Consider the following 20,513-nt stretch of genomic DNA (forward strand, 5'->3'; position numbering starts at 1 on the left):
TTGGGCGAAAAATTAAGTTTCTCCAATCTTCTCAAAACTCTGGATTATGATAGAGGGCCACGAGACTTTCACCTGAGTGCAAAAATGGAGGCTCTAGACCCTTCCAGAGCTGAGATATCAAAATTCAAAATTTCGACCCGAAAAAAAAACGACAGTGTTACCCCTTTCGTTTTTTTTCATTTTTGGGTGAAAAATTAAGTTTCTCCAATCTTCTCAAAACTCTGGATTATGATAGAGGGCCACGAGACTTTCACCTGAGTGCAAAAATGGAGGCTCTAGACCCTTCCAGAGCTGAGATATCAAATTTCAAAATTTCGACCCGAAAAAAAAACGACAGTGTTACCCCTTTCGTTTTTTTTCATTTTTGGGCGAAAAATTACGTTTCTCCAATCTTCTCAAAACTCTGGATTATGATAGAGGGCCACGAGACTTTCACCTGAGTGCAAAAATGGAGGCTCTAGACCCTTCCAGAGCTGAGATATCAAAATTCAAAATTTCGACCCGAAAAAAAAACGACAGTGTTACCCCTTTCGTTTTTTTTCATTTTTGGGCGAAAAATTAAGTTTCTCCGATCTTCTCAAAACTCTGGATTATGATAGAGGGCCACGAGACTTTCACCTGAGTGCAAAAATGGAGGCTCTAGACCCTTCCAGAGCTGAGATATCAAAATTAAAAATTTCGACCCAAAAAAAAAACGACAGTGTTACCCCTTTCGTTTTTTTTCATTTTCGGGCGAAAAATTAAGTTTCTCCAATCTTCTCAAAACTCTGGATTCTGATAGAGGGCCACGAGACTTTGACCTGAGTGCAAAAATGGAGGCTCTAGACCCTTCCAGAGCTGAGATATCAAAATTCAAAATTTCAACCCAAAAAAAAAAAACGACAGTGTTACCCCTTTTGTTTTTTTTTCATTTTCAGGCGAAAAATTAAGTTTCTCCAATCTTCTCAAAACTCTGGATTCTGATAGAGGGCCACGAGACTTTGACCTGAGTGCAAAAATGGAGGCTCTAGACCCTTCCAGAGCTGAGATATCAAAATTCAAAATTTCGACCCGAAAAAAAAACGACAGTGTTACCCCTTTCGTTTTTTTTCGTTTTTGGGCGAAAAATTACGTTTCTCCAATCTTCTCAAAACTCTGGATTCTGATAGAGGGCCACGAGACTTTGACCTGAGTGCAAAAATGGAGGATCTAGACCCTTCCAGAGCTGAGATATCAAAATTCAAAATTTCGACCCGAAAAAAAAAACGACAGTGTTACCCCTTTCGGTTTTTTTTTCGTTTTCGGGCGAAAAATTAAGTTTCTCCAATCTTCCCAAAACTCTGGATTCTGATAGAGGGCCACGAGACTTTGACCTGAGTGCAAAAATGGAGGCTCTAGACCCTTCCAGAGCTGAGATATCAAAATTCAAAATTTCGACTCAAAAAAAAAACGACAGTGTTACCCCTTTTGTTTTTTTTCATTTTCAGGCGAAAAATTAAGTTTCTCCAATCTTCTCAAAACTCTGGATTCTGATAGAGGGCCACGAGACTTTGACCTGAGTGCAAAAATGGAGGCTCTAGACCCTTCCAGAGCTGAGATATCAAAATTCAAAATTTCGATCAAAAAAAAAAACGACAGTGTTACCCCTTTTGTTTTTTTTCATTTTCAGGCGAAAAATTAAGTTTCTCCAATCTTCTCAAAACTCTGGATTCTGATAGAGGGCCACGAGACTTTGACCTGAGTGCAAAAATGGAGGCTCTAGACCCTTCCAGAGCTGAGATATCAAAATTCAAAATTTCGACCCAAAAAAAACGACAGTGTTACCCCTTTCGTTTTTTTTTCATTTTCGGGCGAAAAATTAAGTTTCTCCAATCTTCTCAAAACTCTGGATTATGATAGAGGGCTGTGAGACTTTGACCTGAGTGCAAAAATGGAGAATCTAGACCCTTCCAGAGCTGAGATATCAAAATTCAAAATTTCGACCCGAAAAAAAAACGACAGTGTTACCCCTTTCGTTTTTTTTTGGTTTTCGGGCGAAAAATTAAGTTTCTCCAATCTTCTCAAAACTCTGGATTCTGATAGAGGGCCACGAGACTTTGACCTGAGTGCAAAAATGGAGGCTCTAGACCCTTCCAGAGCTGAGATATCAAAATTCAAAATTTCGACCCGAAAAAAAAACGACAGTGTTACCCCTTTTGTTTTTTTTCATTTTCAGGCGAAAAATTAAGTTTCTCCAATCTTCTCAAAACTCTGGATTCTGATAGAGGGCCACGAGACTTTGACCTGAGTGCAAAAATGGAGGCTCTAGACCCTTCCAGAGCTGAGAAATCAAAATTTAAAATTTTGACCCAAAAAAAAAAACGACAGTGTTACCCCTTTCGTTTTTTTTCATTTTCGGGCGAAAAATTAAGTTTCTCCAATCTTCTCAAAACTCTGGATTCTGATAGAGGGCCACGAGACTTTGATCTGAGTGCAAAAATGGAGGCTCTAGACCCTTCCAGAGCTGAGATATCAAAATTCAAAATTTCGACCCGAAAAAAACCCGACAGTGTTACCCCTTTCGTTTTTTTTCGTTTTCGGGCGAAAAATTAAGTTTCTCCAATCTTCTCAAAACTCTGGATTATGATAGAGGGCCACGAGACTTTGATCTGAATGCAAAAATGGAGGCTCTAGACCCTTCCAGAGCTGAGATATCAAAATTCAAAATTTCGACCCGAAAAAAAACGACAGTGTTACCCCTTTCGTTTTGTTCGTTTTCGGGCGAAAAATTAAGTTTCTCCAATCTTCTCAAAACTCTGGATTATGATAGAGGGCCACAAGACTTTGATCTGAGTGCAAAAATGGAGGCTCTAGACACTTCCAGAGCTGAGATATCAAAATTCAAAATTTCGACCCGAAAAAAAAAACGACAGTGTTACCCCTTTCGTTATTTTTCGTTTTCGGGCGAAAAATTAAGTTTCTCCAATCTTCTCAAAACTCTGGATTATGATAGAGGGCCACGAGACTTTCACCTGAGTGCAAAAATGGAGGCTCTAGACCCTTCCAGAGCTGAGATATCAAAATTAAAAATTTCGACCCGAAAAAAAAAAACGACAGTGTTACCCCTTTCGTTTTTTTTTTCATTTTTGGGCGAAAAATTAAGTTTCTCCAATCTTCTCAAAACTCTGGATTATGATAGAGGGCCACGAGACTTTCACCTGAGTGTAAAAATGGAGGCTCTAGACCCTTCCAGAGCTGAGATATCAAAATTCAAAATTTCGACCCGAAAAAAAAACGACAGTGTTACCCCTTTCGTTTTTTTTCATTTTTGGGTGAAAAATTAAGTTTCTCCAATCTTCTCAAAACTCTGGATTATGATAGAGGGCCACGAGACTTTCACCTGAGTGCAAAAATGGAGGCTCTAGACCCTTCCAGAGCTGAGATATCAAAATTTAAAAATTTCAACCCGAAAAAAAAACGACAGTGTTACCCCTTTCGTTTTTTTTCATTTTTGGGCGAAAAATTAAGTTTCTCCAATCTTCTCAAAACTCTGGATTATGATAGAGGGCCACGAGACTTTCACCTGAGTGCAAAAATGGAGGCTCTAGACCCTTCCAGAGCTGAGATATCAAATTTCAAAATTTCGACCCGAAAAAAAAAAACGACAGTGTTACCCCTTTCGTTTTTTATCGTTTTCGGGCGAAAAATTAAGTTTCTCCAATCTTCTCAAAACTCTGGATTATGATAGAGGGCCACGAGACTTTGATCTGAATGCAAAAATGGAGGCTCTAGACCCTTCCAGAGCTGAGATATCAAAATTAAAAAAAATTTCGACCCGAAAAAAAAAAACGTCAGTGTTACCCCTTTCGTTTTGTTCGTTTTCGGGCGAAAAATTAAGTTTCTCCAATCTTCTCAAAACTCTGGATTATGATAGAGGGCCACGAGACTTTCACCTGAGTGCAAAAATGGAGGCTCTAGACCCTTCCAGAGCTGAGATATCAAAATTCAAAAATTCGACCCGAAAAAAAAACGACAGTGTTACCCCTTTCGTTTTTTTTCATTTTTGGGCGAAAAATTAAGTTTCTCCAATCTTCTCAAAACTCTAGATTATGATAGAGGGCCACGAGACTTTCACATGAGTGCAAAAATGGAGGCTCTAGACCCTTCCAGAGCTGAGATATCAAATTTCAAAATTTCGACCCGAAAAAAAACGACAGTGTTACCCCTTTCGTTTTTTTTTCATTTTTGGGCGAAAAATTAAGTTTCTCCGATCTTCTCAAAACTCTGGATTATGATAGAGGGCCATGAGACTTTCACCTGAGTGCAAAAATGGAGGCTCTAGACCCTTCCAGAGCTGAGATATCAAAATTCAAAATTTCGACCCGAAAAAAAAAAACGACAGTGTTACCCCTTTCGTTTTTTTTTCATTTTTGGGCGAAAAATTAAGTTTCTCCGATCTTCTCAAAACTCTGGATTATGATAGAGGGCCATGAGACTTTCACCTGAGTGCAAAAATGGAGGCTCTAGACCCTTCCAGAGCTGAGATATCAAAATTCAAAATTTCGACCCGAAAAAAAAAAACGACAGTGTTACCCCTTTCGGTTTTTTTTTTCATTTTTGGGCGAAAAATTAAGTTTCTCCAATCTTCTCAAAACTCTGGATTATGATAGAGGGCCACGAGACTTTCACCTGAGTGTAAAAATGGAGGCTCTAGACCCTTCCAGAGCTGAGATATCAAATTTCAAAATTTCGACCCGAAAAAAAAACGACAGTGTTACCCCTTTCGTTTTTTTTCATTTTTGGGCGAAAAATTACGTTTCTCCAATCTTCTCAAAACTCTGGATTATGATAGAGGGCCACGAGACTTTCACCTGAGTGTAAAAATGGAGGCTCTAGACCCTTCCAGAGCTGAGATATCAAAATTCAAAATTTCGACCCGAAAAAAAAACGACAGTGTTACCCCTTTCGTTTTTTTTCATTTTTGGGTGAAAAATTAAGTTTCTCCAATCTTCTCAAAACTCTGGATTATGATAGAGGGCCACGAGACTTTCACCTGAGTGCAAAAATGGAGGCTCTAGACCCTTCCAGAGCTGAGATATCAAAATTTAAAAATTTCAACCCGAAAAAAAAACGACAGTGTTACCCCTTTCGTTTTTTTTCATTTTTGGGCGAAAAATTAAGTTTCTCCAATCTTCTCAAAACTCTGGATTATGATAGAGGGCCACGAGACTTTCACCTGAGTGCAAAAATGGAGGCTCTAGACCCTTCCAGAGCTGAGATATCAAATTTCAAAATTTCGACCCGAAAAAAAAAAACGACAGTGTTACCCCTTTCGTTTTTTTTTTTCATTTTTGGGTGAAAAATTACGTTTCTCCAATCTTCTCAAAACTCTGGATTATGATAGAGGGCCAAGAGACTTTCACCTGAGTGCAAAAATGGAGGCTCTAGACCCTTCCAGAGCTGAGATATCAAAATTCAAAATTTCGACCCGAAAAAAAACGACAGTGTTACCCCTTTCGTTTTTTTTCATTTTTGGGCAAAAAATTAAGTTTCTCCAATCTTCTCAAAACTCTGGATTATGATAGAGGGCCACGAGACTTTCACCTGAGTGCAAAAATGGAGGCTCTAGACCCTTCCAGAGCTGAGATATCAAATTTCAAAATTTCGACCCGAAAAAAAAACGACAGTGTTACCCCTTTCGTTTTTTATCGTTTTCGGGCGAAAAATTAAGTTTCTCCAATCTTCTCAAAACTCTGGATTATGATAGAGGGCCACGAGACTTTGATCTGAATGCAAAAATGGAGGCTCTAGACCCTTCCAGAGCTGAGATATCAAAATTAAAAAAAATTTCGACCCGAAAAAAAAAAACGACAGTGTTACCCCTTTCGTTTTGTTCGTTTTCGGGCGAAAAATTAAGTTTCTCCAATCTTCTCAAAACTCTGGATTATGATAGAGGGCCACGAGACTTTCACCTGAGTGCAAAAATGGAGGCTCTAGACCCTTCCAGAGCTGAGATATCAAAATTCAAAAATTCGACCCGAAAAAAAAACGACAGTGTTACCCCTTTCGTTTTTTTTCATTTTTGGGCGAAAAATTAAGTTTCTCCAATCTTCTCAAAACTCTAGATTATGATAGAGGGCCACGAGACTTTCACATGAGTGCAAAAATGGAGGCTCTAGACCCTTCCAGAGCTGAGATATCAAATTTCAAAATTTCGACCCGAAAAAAAAACGACAGTGTTACCCCTTTCGTTTTTTTTTTTCATTTTTGGGCGAAAAATTAAGTTTCTCCGATCTTCTCAAAACTCTGGATTATGATAGAGGGCCATGAGACTTTCACCTGAGTGCAAAAATGGAGGCTCTAGACCCTTCCAGAGCTGAGATATCAAAATTCAAAATTTCGACCCGAAAAAAAAAAACGACAGTGTTACCCCTTTCGTTTTTTTTTTTCATTTTTGGGCGAAAAATTAAGTTTCTCCAATCTTCTCAAAACTCTGGATTATGATAGAGGGCCACGAGACTTTCACCTGAGTGTAAAAATGGAGGCTCTAGACCCTTCCAGAGCTGAGATATCAAAATTCAAAATTTCGACCCGAAAAAAAAAAACGACAGTGTTACCCCTTTCGTTTTTTTTCATTTTTGGGCGAAAAATTAAGTTTCTCCAATCTTCTCAAAACTCTGGATTATGATAGAGGGCCACGAGACTTTCACCTGAGTGCAAAAATGGAGGCTCTAGACCCTTCCAGAGCTGAGATATCAAAATTCAAAATTTCGACCCGAAAAAAAAACGACAGTGTTACCCCTTTCGTTTTTTTTCATTTTTGGGTGAAAAATTAAGTTTCTCCAATCTTCTCAAAACTCTGGATTATGATAGAGGGCCACGAGACTTTCACCTGAGTGCAAAAATGGAGGCTCTAGACCCTTCCAGAGCTGAGATATCAAATTTCAAAATTTCGACCCGAAAAAAAAACGACAGTGTTACCCCTTTCGTTTTTTTTCATTTTTGGGCGAAAAATTACGTTTCTCCAATCTTCTCAAAACTCTGGATTATGATAGAGGGCCACGAGACTTTCACCTGAGTGCAAAAATGGAGGCTCTAGACCCTTCCAGAGCTGAGATATCAAAATTCAAAATTTCGACCCGAAAAAAAAACGACAGTGTTACCCCTTTCGTTTTTTTTCATTTTTGGGCGAAAAATTAAGTTTCTCCGATCTTCTCAAAACTCTGGATTATGATAGAGGGCCACGAGACTTTCACCTGAGTGCAAAAATGGAGGCTCTAGACCCTTCCAGAGCTGAGATATCAAAATTAAAAATTTCGACCCAAAAAAAAAACGACAGTGTTACCCCTTTCGTTTTTTTTCATTTTCGGGCGAAAAATTAAGTTTCTCCAATCTTCTCAAAACTCTGGATTCTGATAGAGGGCCACGAGACTTTGACCTGAGTGCAAAAATGGAGGCTCTAGACCCTTCCAGAGCTGAGATATCAAAATTCAAAATTTCAACCCAAAAAAAAAAAACGACAGTGTTACCCCTTTTGTTTTTTTTCATTTTCAGGCGAAAAATTAAGTTTCTCCAATCTTCTCAAAACTCTGGATTCTGATAGAGGGCCACGAGACTTTGACCTGAGTGCAAAAATGGAGGCTCTAGACCCTTCCAGAGCTGAGATATCAAAATTCAAAATTTCGACCCGAAAAAAAAACGACAGTGTTACCCCTTTCGTTTTTTTTCGTTTTTGGGCGAAAAATTACGTTTCTCCAATCTTCTCAAAACTCTGGATTCTGATAGAGGGCCACGAGACTTTGACCTGAGTGCAAAAATGGAGGATCTAGACCCTTCCAGAGCTGAGATATCAAAATTCAAAATTTCGACCCGAAAAAAAAAACGACAGTGTTACCCCTTTCGGTTTTTTTTTCGTTTTCGGGCGAAAAATTAAGTTTCTCCAATCTTCCCAAAACTCTGGATTCTGATAGAGGGCCACGAGACTTTGACCTGAGTGCAAAAATGGAGGCTCTAGACCCTTCCAGAGCTGAGATATCAAAATTCAAAATTTCGACTCAAAAAAAAAACGACAGTGTTACCCCTTTTGTTTTTTTTCATTTTCAGGCGAAAAATTAAGTTTCTCCAATCTTCTCAAAACTCTGGATTCTGATAGAGGGCCACGAGACTTTGACCTGAGTGCAAAAATGGAGGCTCTAGACCCTTCCAGAGCTGAGATATCAAAATTCAAAATTTCGATCAAAAAAAAAAACGACAGTGTTACCCCTTTTGTTTTTTTTCATTTTCAGGCGAAAAATTAAGTTTCTCCAATCTTCTCAAAACTCTGGATTCTGATAGAGGGCCACGAGACTTTGACCTGAGTGCAAAAATGGAGGCTCTAGACCCTTCCAGAGCTGAGATATCAAAATTCAAAATTTCGACCCAAAAAAAACGACAGTGTTACCCCTTTCGTTTTTTTTTCATTTTCGGGCGAAAAATTAAGTTTCTCCAATCTTCTCAAAACTCTGGATTATGATAGAGGGCTGTGAGACTTTGACCTGAGTGCAAAAATGGAGAATCTAGACCCTTCCAGAGCTGAGATATCAAAATTCAAAATTTCGACCCGAAAAAAAAACGACAGTGTTACCCCTTTCGTTTTTTTTTGGTTTTCGGGCGAAAAATTAAGTTTCTCCAATCTTCTCAAAACTCTGGATTCTGATAGAGGGCCACGAGACTTTGACCTGAGTGCAAAAATGGAGGCTCTAGACCCTTCCAGAGCTGAGATATCAAAATTCAAAATTTCGACCCGAAAAAAAAACGACAGTGTTACCCCTTTTGTTTTTTTTCATTTTCAGGCGAAAAATTAAGTTTCTCCAATCTTCTCAAAACTCTGGATTCTGATAGAGGGCCACGAGACTTTGACCTGAGTGCAAAAATGGAGGCTCTAGACCCTTCCAGAGCTGAGAAATCAAAATTTAAAATTTTGACCCAAAAAAAAAAACGACAGTGTTACCCCTTTCGTTTTTTTTCATTTTCGGGCGAAAAATTAAGTTTCTCCAATCTTCTCAAAACTCTGGATTCTGATAGAGGGCCACGAGACTTTGATCTGAGTGCAAAAATGGAGGCTCTAGACCCTTCCAGAGCTGAGATATCAAAATTCAAAATTTCGACCCGAAAAAAACCCGACAGTGTTACCCCTTTCGTTTTTTTTCGTTTTCGGGCGAAAAATTAAGTTTCTCCAATCTTCTCAAAACTCTGGATTATGATAGAGGGCCACGAGACTTTGATCTGAATGCAAAAATGGAGGCTCTAGACCCTTCCAGAGCTGAGATATCAAAATTCAAAATTTCGACCCGAAAAAAAACGACAGTGTTACCCCTTTCGTTTTGTTCGTTTTCGGGCGAAAAATTAAGTTTCTCCAATCTTCTCAAAACTCTGGATTATGATAGAGGGCCACAAGACTTTGATCTGAGTGCAAAAATGGAGGCTCTAGACACTTCCAGAGCTGAGATATCAAAATTCAAAATTTCGACCCGAAAAAAAAAACGACAGTGTTACCCCTTTCGTTATTTTTCGTTTTCGGGCGAAAAATTAAGTTTCTCCAATCTTCTCAAAACTCTGGATTATGATAGAGGGCCACGAGACTTTGATCTGAATGCAAAAATGGAGGCTCTAGACCCTTCCAGAGCTGAGATATCAAAATTCAAAATTTCGACCCAAAAAAAAAACGACAGTGTTACCCCTTTCGTTTTTTTTCATTTTCGGGCGAAAAATTAAGTTTCTCCAATCTTCCCAAAACTCTGGATTCTGATAGAGGGCCACGAGACTTTGACCTGAGTGCAAAAATGGAGGCTCTAGACCCTTCCAGAGCTGAGATATCAAAATTCAAAATTTCGACCGAAAAAAAAAACGACAGTGTTACCCCTTTCGTTTTTTTTTTCATTTTCGGGTGAAAAATTAAGTTTCTCCAATCTTCTCAAAACTCTGGATTCTGATAGAGGGCCACGAGACTTTGACCTGAGTGCAAAAATGGAGGCTCTAGACCCTTCCAGGGCTGAGATATCAAAATTCAAAATTTCGACCCCCAAAAAAAACGACAGTGTTACCCCTTTCGTTTTTTTCATTTTCGGGCGAAAAATTAAGTTTCTCCAATCTTCTCAAAACTCTGGATTATGATAGAGGGCTGTGAGACTTTGACCTGAGTGCAAAAATGGAGGCTCTAGACCCTTCCAGAGCTGAGATATCAAATTTCAAAATTTCGACCCGAAAAAAAAACGACAGTGTTACCCCTTTCGTTTTTTATCGTTTTCGGGCGAAAAATTAAGTTTCTCCAATCTTCTCAAAACTCTGGATTATGATAGAGGGCCACGAGACTTTGATCTGAATGCAAAAATGGAGGCTCTAGACCCTTCCAGAGCTGAGATATCAAAATTAAAAAAAATTTCGACCCGAAAAAAAAAAACGACAGTGTTACCCCTTTCGTTTTGTTCGTTTTCGGGCGAAAAATTAAGTTTCTCCAATCTTCTCAAAACTCTGGATTATGATAGAGGGCCACGAGACTTTCACCTGAGTGCAAAAATGGAGGCTCTAGACCCTTCCAGAGCTGAGATATCAAAATTCAAAAATTCGACCCGAAAAAAAAACGACAGTGTTACCCCTTTCGTTTTTTTTCATTTTTGGGCGAAAAATTAAGTTTCTCCAATCTTCTCAAAACTCTAGATTATGATAGAGGGCCACGAGACTTTCACATGAGTGCAAAAATGGAGGCTCTAGACCCTTCCAGAGCTGAGATATCAAATTTCAAAATTTCGACCCGAAAAAAAAACGACAGTGTTACCCCTTTCGTTTTTTTTTTTCATTTTTGGGCGAAAAATTAAGTTTCTCCGATCTTCTCAAAACTCTGGATTATGATAGAGGGCCATGAGACTTTCACCTGAGTGCAAAAATGGAGGCTCTAGACCCTTCCAGAGCTGAGATATCAAAATTCAAAATTTCGACCCGAAAAAAAAAAACGACAGTGTTACCCCTTTCGTTTTTTTTTTTCATTTTTGGGCGAAAAATTAAGTTTCTCCAATCTTCTCAAAACTCTGGATTATGATAGAGGGCCACGAGACTTTCACCTGAGTGTAAAAATGGAGGCTCTAGACCCTTCCAGAGCTGAGATATCAAAATTCAAAATTTCGACCCGAAAAAAAAAAACGACAGTGTTACCCCTTTCGTTTTTTTTCATTTTTGGGCGAAAAATTAAGTTTCTCCAATCTTCTCAAAACTCTGGATTATGATAGAGGGCCACGAGACTTTCACCTGAGTGCAAAAATGGAGGCTCTAGACCCTTCCAGAGCTGAGATATCAAAATTCAAAATTTCGACCCGAAAAAAAAACGACAGTGTTACCCCTTTCGTTTTTTTTCATTTTTGGGTGAAAAATTAAGTTTCTCCAATCTTCTCAAAACTCTGGATTATGATAGAGGGCCACGAGACTTTCACCTGAGTGCAAAAATGGAGGCTCTAGACCCTTCCAGAGCTGAGATATCAAATTTCAAAATTTCGACCCGAAAAAAAAACGACAGTGTTACCCCTTTCGTTTTTTTTCATTTTTGGGCGAAAAATTACGTTTCTCCAATCTTCTCAAAACTCTGGATTATGATAGAGGGCCACGAGACTTTCACCTGAGTGCAAAAATGGAGGCTCTAGACCCTTCCAGAGCTGAGATATCAAAATTCAAAATTTCGACCCGAAAAAAAAACGACAGTGTTACCCCTTTCGTTTTTTTTCATTTTTGGGCGAAAAATTAAGTTTCTCCGATCTTCTCAAAACTCTGGATTATGATAGAGGGCCACGAGACTTTCACCTGAGTGCAAAAATGGAGGCTCTAGACCCTTCCAGAGCTGAGATATCAAAATTAAAAATTTCGACCCAAAAAAAAAACGACAGTGTTACCCCTTTCGTTTTTTTTCATTTTCGGGCGAAAAATTAAGTTTCTCCAATCTTCTCAAAACTCTGGATTCTGATAGAGGGCCACGAGACTTTGACCTGAGTGCAAAAATGGAGGCTCTAGACCCTTCCAGAGCTGAGATATCAAAATTCAAAATTTCAACCCAAAAAAAAAAAACGACAGTGTTACCCCTTTTGTTTTTTTTCATTTTCAGGCGAAAAATTAAGTTTCTCCAATCTTCTCAAAACTCTGGATTCTGATAGAGGGCCACGAGACTTTGACCTGAGTGCAAAAATGGAGGCTCTAGACCCTTCCAGAGCTGAGATATCAAAATTCAAAATTTCGACCCGAAAAAAAAACGACAGTGTTACCCCTTTCGTTTTTTTTCGTTTTTGGGCGAAAAATTACGTTTCTCCAATCTTCTCAAAACTCTGGATTCTGATAGAGGGCCACGAGACTTTGACCTGAGTGCAAAAATGGAGGATCTAGACCCTTCCAGAGCTGAGATATCAAAATTCAAAATTTCGACCCGAAAAAAAAAACGACAGTGTTACCCCTTTCGGTTTTTTTTTCGTTTTCGGGCGAAAAATTAAGTTTCTCCAATCTTCCCAAAACTCTGGATTCTGATAGAGGGCCACGAGACTTTGACCTGAGTGCAAAAATGGAGGCTCTAGACCCTTCCAGAGCTGAGATATCAAAATTCAAAATTTCGACTCAAAAAAAAAACGACAGTGTTACCCCTTTTGTTTTTTTTCATTTTCAGGCGAAAAATTAAGTTTCTCCAATCTTCTCAAAACTCTGGATTCTGATAGAGGGCCACGAGACTTTGACCTGAGTGCAAAAATGGAGGCTCTAGACCCTTCCAGAGCTGAGATATCAAAATTCAAAATTTCGATCAAAAAAAAAAACGACAGTGTTACCCCTTTTGTTTTTTTTCATTTTCAGGCGAAAAATTAAGTTTCTCCAATCTTCTCAAAACTCTGGATTCTGATAGAGGGCCACGAGACTTTGACCTGAGTGCAAAAATGGAGGCTCTAGACCCTTCCAGAGCTGAGATATCAAAATTCAAAATTTCGACCCAAAAAAAACGACAGTGTTACCCCTTTCGTTTTTTTTTCATTTTCGGGCGAAAAATTAAGTTTCTCCAATCTTCTCAAAACTCTGGATTATGATAGAGGGCTGTGAGACTTTGACCTGAGTGCAAAAATGGAGAATCTAGACCCTTCCAGAGCTGAGATATCAAAATTCAAAATTTCGACCCGAAAAAAAAACGACAGTGTTACCCCTTTCGTTTTTTTTTGGTTTTCGGGCGAAAAATTAAGTTTCTCCAATCTTCTCAAAACTCTGGATTCTGATAGAGGGCCACGAGACTTTGACCTGAGTGCAAAAATGGAGGCTCTAGACCCTTCCAGAGCTGAGATATCAAAATTCAAAATTTCGACCCGAAAAAAAAACGACAGTGTTACCCCTTTTGTTTTTTTTCATTTTCAGGCGAAAAATTAAGTTTCTCCAATCTTCTCAAAACTCTGGATTCTGATAGAGGGCCACGAGACTTTGACCTGAGTGCAAAAATGGAGGCTCTAGACCCTTCCAGAGCTGAGAAATCAAAATTTAAAATTTTGACCCAAAAAAAAAAACGACAGTGTTACCCCTTTCGTTTTTTTTCATTTTCGGGCGAAAAATTAAGTTTCTCCAATCTTCTCAAAACTCTGGATTCTGATAGAGGGCCACGAGACTTTGATCTGAGTGCAAAAATGGAGGCTCTAGACCCTTCCAGAGCTGAGATATCAAATTTCAAAATTTCGACCCGAAAAAAACCCGACAGTGTTACCCCTTTCGTTTTTTTTCGTTTTCGGGCGAAAAATTAAGTTTCTCCAATCTTCTCAAAACTCTGGATTATGATAGAGGGCCACGAGACTTTGATCTGAATGCAAAAATGGAGGCTCTAGACCCTTCCAGAGCTGAGATATCAAAATTCAAAATTTCGACCCGAAAAAAAACGACAGTGTTACCCCTTTCGTTTTGTTCGTTTTCGGGCGAAAAATTAAGTTTCTCCAATCTTCTCAAAACTCTGGATTATGATAGAGGGCCACAAGACTTTGATCTGAGTGCAAAAATGGAGGCTCTAGACACTTCCAGAGCTGAGATATCAAAATTCAAAATTTCGACCCGAAAAAAAAAACGACAGTGTTACCCCTTTCGTTATTTTTCGTTTTCGGGCGAAAAATTAAGTTTCTCCAATCTTCTCAAAACTCTGGATTATGATAGAGGGCCACGAGACTTTGATCTGAATGCAAAAATGGAGGCTCTAGACCCTTCCAGAGCTGAGATATCAAAATTCAAAATTTCGACCCAAAAAAAAAACGACAGTGTTACCCCTTTCGTTTTTTTTCATTTTCGGGCGAAAAATTAAGTTTCTCCAATCTTCCCAAAACTCTGGATTCTGATAGAGGGCCACGAGACTTTGACCTGAGTGCAAAAATGGAGGCTCTAGACCCTTCCAGAGCTGAGATATCAAAATTCAAAATTTCGACCGAAAAAAAAACGACAGTGTTACCCCTTTCGTTTTTTTTTTCATTTTCGGGTGAAAAATTAAGTTTCTCCAATCTTCTCAAAACTCTGGATTCTGATAGAGGGCCACGAGACTTTGACCTGAGTGCAAAAATGGAGGCTCTAGACCCTTCCAGGGCTGAGATATCAAAATTCAAAATTTCGACCCCCAAAAAAAACGACAGTGTTACCCCTTTCGTTTTTTTCATTTTCGGGCGAAAAATTAAGTTTCTCCAATCTTCTCAAAACTCTGGATTCTGATAGAGGGCCACGAGACTTTGACCTGAGTGCAAAAATGGAGGCTCTAGACCCTTCCAGAGCTGAGATATCAAAATTCAAAATTTCGATCCAAAAAAAAAACCGACAGTGTTACCCCTTTCGTTTTTTTCATTTTCGGGCGAAAAATGAAGTTTCTCCAATCTTCTCAAAACTCTGGATTATGATAGAGGGCCACAAGACTTTGATCTGAGTGCAAAAATGGAGGCTCTAGACCCTTCCAGAGCTGAGATATCAAAATTTTAAAATTTCGACCCGAAAAAAAAAACGACAGTGTTACCCCTTTCGTTTTTTTCGTTTTTTGGCGAAAAATTAAGTTTTTCCAATCTTCCCAAAACTCTGGATTCTGATAGAGGGCCGCGAGACTTTGACCTGAGTGCAAAAATGGAGGCTCTAGACCCTTCCAGAGCTGAGATATCAAAATTCAAAATTTCGACCCAAAAAAAAACCCGCAGTGTTACCCCTTTCGTTTTTTTTCATTTTCGGGCGAAAAATTAAGTTTCTCCAATCTTCTCAAAACTCTGGATTATGATAGAGGGCTGTGAGACTTTGATATGAGTGCAAAAATGGAGGATCTAGACCCTTCCAGAGCTGAGATATCAAAATTCAAAATTTTGACCCGAAAAAAAAACGACAGTGTTACCCCTTTCGTTATTTTTCGTTTTCGGGCGAAAAATTAAGTTTCTCCAATCTTCTCAAAACTCTGGATTATGATAGAGGGCCGTGAGACTTTGATGTGAGTGCAAAAATGGAGGCTCTAGACCCTTCCAGAGCTGAGATATCAAAATTCAAAATTTCGACCCGAAAAAAAAACGACAGTGTTACCCCTTTCGTTATTTTTCATTTTCGGGCGAAAAATTAAGTTTCTCCAATCTTCTCAAAACTCTGGATTATGATAGAGGGCTGTGAGACTTTGACCTGAGTGCAAAAATGGAGGATCTAGACCCTTCCAGAGCTGAGATATCAAAATTCAAAATTTTGACCCGAAAAAAAAACGACAGTGTTACCCCTTTCGTTATTTTTCGTTTTCGGGCGAAAAATTAAGTTTCTCCAATCTTCTCAAAACTCTGGATTATGATAGAGGGCCACGAGACTTTGATCTGAGTGCAAAAATGGAGGCTCTAGACCCTTCCAGAGCTGAGATATCAAAATTCAAAATTTCGACCCAAAAAAAAAAAACGACAGTGTTACCCCTTTCGTTTTTTTCGTTTTTGGGCGAGAAATTAAGTTTTCCCAATCTTCCCAAAACTCTGGATTCTGATAGAGGGCCGTGAGACTTTGACCTGAGTGCAAAAATGGAGGCTCTAGACCCTTCCAGAGCTGAGATATCAAAGTTCAAAATTTCGACCCGAAAAAAAAACGACAGTGTTACCCGTTTCGTTTTTTTTCGTTTTCGGGCGAAAAATTAAGTTTCTCCAATCTTCTCAAAACTCTGGATTATGATAGAGGGCCACAAGACTTTGATCTGAGTGCAAAAATGGAGGCTCTAGACCCTTCCAGAGCTGAGATATCAAAATTCAAAATTTCGACCCGGAAAAAAAACGACAGTGTTACCCCTTTCGTTTTTTTTCGTTTTCGGGCGAAAAATTAAGTTTCTCCAATCTTCCCAAAACTCTGGATTCTGATAGAGGGCCACGAGACTTTGACCTGAGTGCAAAAATGGAGGCTCTAGACCCTTCCAGAGCTGAGATATCAAAATTCAAAATTTCGACGGAAAAAATAAAACGACAGTGTTACCCCTGTCGTTTTTTTCGTTTTTGGGCGAAAAATTAAGTTTTTCCAATCTTCCCAAAACTCTGGATTCTGATAGAGGGCCGCGAGACTTTGACCTGAGTGCAAAAATGGAGGCTCTAGACCCTTCCAGAGCTGAGATATCAAAATTCAAAATTTCGACCCCAAAAAAAAAAACGACAGTGTTACCCCTTTCGTTTTTTTTCATTTTCGGGCGAAAAATTAAGTTTCTCCAATCTTCTCAAAACTCTGGATTATGATAGAGGGCCACGAGACTTTGATCTGAGTGCAAAAATGGAGGCTCTAGACCCTTCCAGAGCTGAGATATCAAAGTTCAAAATTTCGACCCGAAAAAAAAATGACAGTGTTACCCCTTTCGTTTTTTTTCGTTTTCGGGCGAAAAATTAAGTTTCTCCAATCTTCCCAAAACTCTGGATTCTGACAGAGGGCCACGAGACTTTGACCTGAGTGCAAAAATGGAGGCTCTAGACCCTTCCAGAGCTGAGATATCAAAATTAAAAATTTCGACCCAAAAAAAAAACCGACAGTGTTACCCCTTTCGTTTTTTTTCATTTTCGGGTGAAAAATTAAGTTTCTCCAATCTTCTCAAAACTCTGGATTATGATAGAGGGCTGTGAGACTTTGACCTGAGTGCAAAAATGGAGGATCTAGACCCTTCCAGAGCTGAGATATCAAAATTCAAAATTTCGACCCGAAAAAAAAACTACAGTGTACCCCTTTCGTTATTTTTCGTTTTCGGGCGAAAAAATAAGTTTCTCCAATCTTCTCAAAACTCTGGATTATGATAGAGGGCCACGAGACTTTGATCTGAGTGCAAAAATGGAGGCTCTAGACCCTTCCAGAGTTGAGATATCAAAATTCAAAATTTCGACCCGAAAAAAAAAACGACAGTGTTACCCCTTTCGTTTTTTTTCGTTTTCGGGCGAAAAATTAAGTTTCTCCAATCTTCTCAAAACTCTGGATTATGATAGAGGGCCACAAGACTTTGATCTGAGTGCAAAAATGGAGGCTCTAGACCCTTCCAGAGCTGAGATATCAAAATTCAAAATTTCGACCGAAAAAAAAAAACGACAGTGTTACCCCTTTCGTTTTTTTTCGTTTTCGGGCGAATTTGGGCAGTGTCATTGGAGATAAAATAAGCTACAAAATGCATATCCAGGCTATTGCAAATCTTTGAAGCTGCCATTAAAGGGAGAAAAACATGTTATGTGCCCTAATGTTTAAATTCATCCACTATAACCATTATGCCATGTCATGCAGATTTTACATAATTTGTGGTTAATGTAATGGCAATCGCGCGCCGTGCGTGTTTCTCGCCTTTTTGCTTAAAATATTGCCTTTTTTATGAAACATATTCAAGTGTTGAAGGAAACTAGAATACAACGTGTGTGTGTTCTTTCCTTTGATATATTGCATATTCAGATATTCATACAACAAAATATTCTGGGGGCCATGACATTTTTGTGAAAATGATCAAATACTGTGAACACCCTGGAAAATCTTAAAATCATTGTGTTTACATTAAAGATCATACAGGCCTGGTCACAAACAGCGTTTAGATTAAGCCAGAATTAGCTCTTTATTTTAGACATAAGTAGCTTTTATAAATGTGCCTTAGAAAGACATCTTCAGACAAAACAATGGCACTGACATATTTTTAAAAAGACTTTTAAAGCTCAAACATGCACGTTAGTCTATAGGCTTAATCCTTGTCTATGAAGCTGGGGATATAGAGTATTTCAAACTAAGAAACAAATGAAAGTAGTTTTTGTGTCTGAGATAGGTCATGGCTTTAATTATGTGCATCTATGCTCACCAAACTTTCAATTATCTATTAGACCATTTCAATTAATGCATTCAGCAGAGCGTTCAGAGCTCGCTCCCAAAGGAAGATGTGATTTTCACATGACCCCGAGCTCACTCGCTCTCATTCACACTTCCATGTACTCTCTTGCCCTCTCACTCACTCATTCTGATCATAGATGAGGCAAGAGCCCGATTTCCAGACAGCTCACCACACAAGAATGCTCACAAATTACACAAGCAGAGAAACTGCTGTTTTTTTCCCCCACTGTTCTCGAAATCAACAACCACTAAATATTTCTCTTACCCAACTCAAATAAGATTGTGTTGTGAGTGAAATAGGGTTCCAGCTGTTAGGAAAATGTCTATTTCACACATGCCCACTCCAGTTCTGTTCACAGTTGAATCCGTTTCTTTTCATTATCATCTGGAACAAAGAACAAGTGTAAAACTATGGTATAAAATCTCAACTTCCATAAAGCTTAAACACCATCCATATTGTTGATGTCTTGCAACGGCAGCCAGGTTTATGGTGGAATTGTTACTCAGTAGGGTACCAACTTAATTTTTTTTCTCCTGACCATAAATGCCACAAAATCTCATCTCACATCACTTTTGATGGCTACACTATTTTTAAGTCTTTAAAGTTAAGTCGAGTTTAGTCAAATCAAACAGTTTTGAGGTTAACTGATCCAGTTTTGTCTCTGGAAAATAGTGATCTATGACATTGTATTATTTTGAATATCAAAGTTTTTGAGTCTGCTTGTTAACGAGGGATTTGTGAACACATTCGTGTTTGTAGATGTGAGGAGTAAAAGTTTAAGTTTGAAGTAAAACGATCAAATAAGACCCCTTCAGATTTGGCACAGAAGTCCCAAAGTGGCATCTTGTTATAGTGTTATTATTTTCAATTTAATGTTTATCGTAATTAACGCGGTTATTTAATTCTCTCATGAATTAGATGTACAGTTCAAACATCTTTGCTTTCATTTAAACCTATAAGTTAAAGTGAAATGTTTAAATTTGCATTCATAGTGTTGCTATTATGACATATCTTCAATTCATATATGGGCAATGTCATAATGTGGGTTTTCCCCATCTATTAACCATCCTAGGTGTTTCTTATTTATCACGCCCCCTTGTTATCTTGTCTAGCTCGTTTGTTCTTGATTATTTAAGCCCCGTGTTTCTGCCCTGTCTTTGTGAGTTGTTGAATTATGTGAACGTTGGTGTTTTTGAATTGTCGAGTCCTGTTTCTAGTCTTGTATCCTGTTCTTAAGTTTGTTAATAAAGCTACACTGCGTCTGGATCCAGCCTCAGTAACGTTACTATTTCTCCGCACAACGTCACAGAACAACTCACCAAAAGATGGGTCCAGCAGTTGTCAGCAACTGGGCTCTGGGAGAGGCACTCTGTGGGGGCCCTTGCCTGCTCCGCCCTGGCTCTTGCCTCGTCCTGCTCCGCCCTGGCCTCGTCCTGCTCCGCCCTGGCCTCGTCCTGCTCCGCCCTGGCCCTCGCCTTGTCCTGCTCCGCCCTGGCCCTTGCCTCGTCCTGCTCCGCCCTGGTCTCGTCCTGCTCCGCCCTGGTCTCCGGCTCAGTCTGGTATGCCCGCACTGTACGGTCCAGGCCCGCCTTGGCTACCTCCTGGTCCCGTTCCCCTGCACAGGCCTGGCCCTCCGTCCCTCACCCAGGACTGCCTATGCTTCTCCGCCCTCCTGCATTTTTTTGTTGTGTTTTTGGATCCTGTTCCTAAGTTTGTTAATAAAGCTACACTGTGTCTGGATCCAGCATCAGCACTTATGAACAAAAAAAAAAAATGAACAAATCTTTTTCAGAGTCAATTCGTTCGTTTCCTTGGTTGAATGAACCAAATGACTCGGAAAAAGATTTGTTCATTATGACAAACAAGTTCGAACAAGAGAGTCACAAACCTGCGTCACAGAGCAAGGCGAGCATTTGAGCTTCGAGCATTCGATCCCACTTTGGTTCCAACTGAAGTGCATTATATGGAGAAAAATCCTGGAATGTTTTCATCAAAAACCATCATTTCTTTTGACTGAAGAAAAAATGACATGGATATCTTGGATGACATGGGGTATCAGCAAAAAAATTTTCAAAAAAGTGAACTCCTTTAAAGTCTGCCTAATCTACAAACACATGCCCTCAGAATTGCATGGGTTTAAATTCAAATGATACAGGATAGTGTTACCCTTCTTAACTATGCAGTTGGTTCAAATTTTAAGATTTACTCAGAAATCCAATCT

The sequence above is a fragment of the Pimephales promelas genome, chromosome 16 (genome assembly GCF_988280905.1).
Source record: "Pimephales promelas chromosome 16, fPimPro1.hap1.1, whole genome shotgun sequence".
Lineage (NCBI taxonomy): Eukaryota > Metazoa > Chordata > Actinopteri > Cypriniformes > Leuciscidae > Pimephales > Pimephales promelas.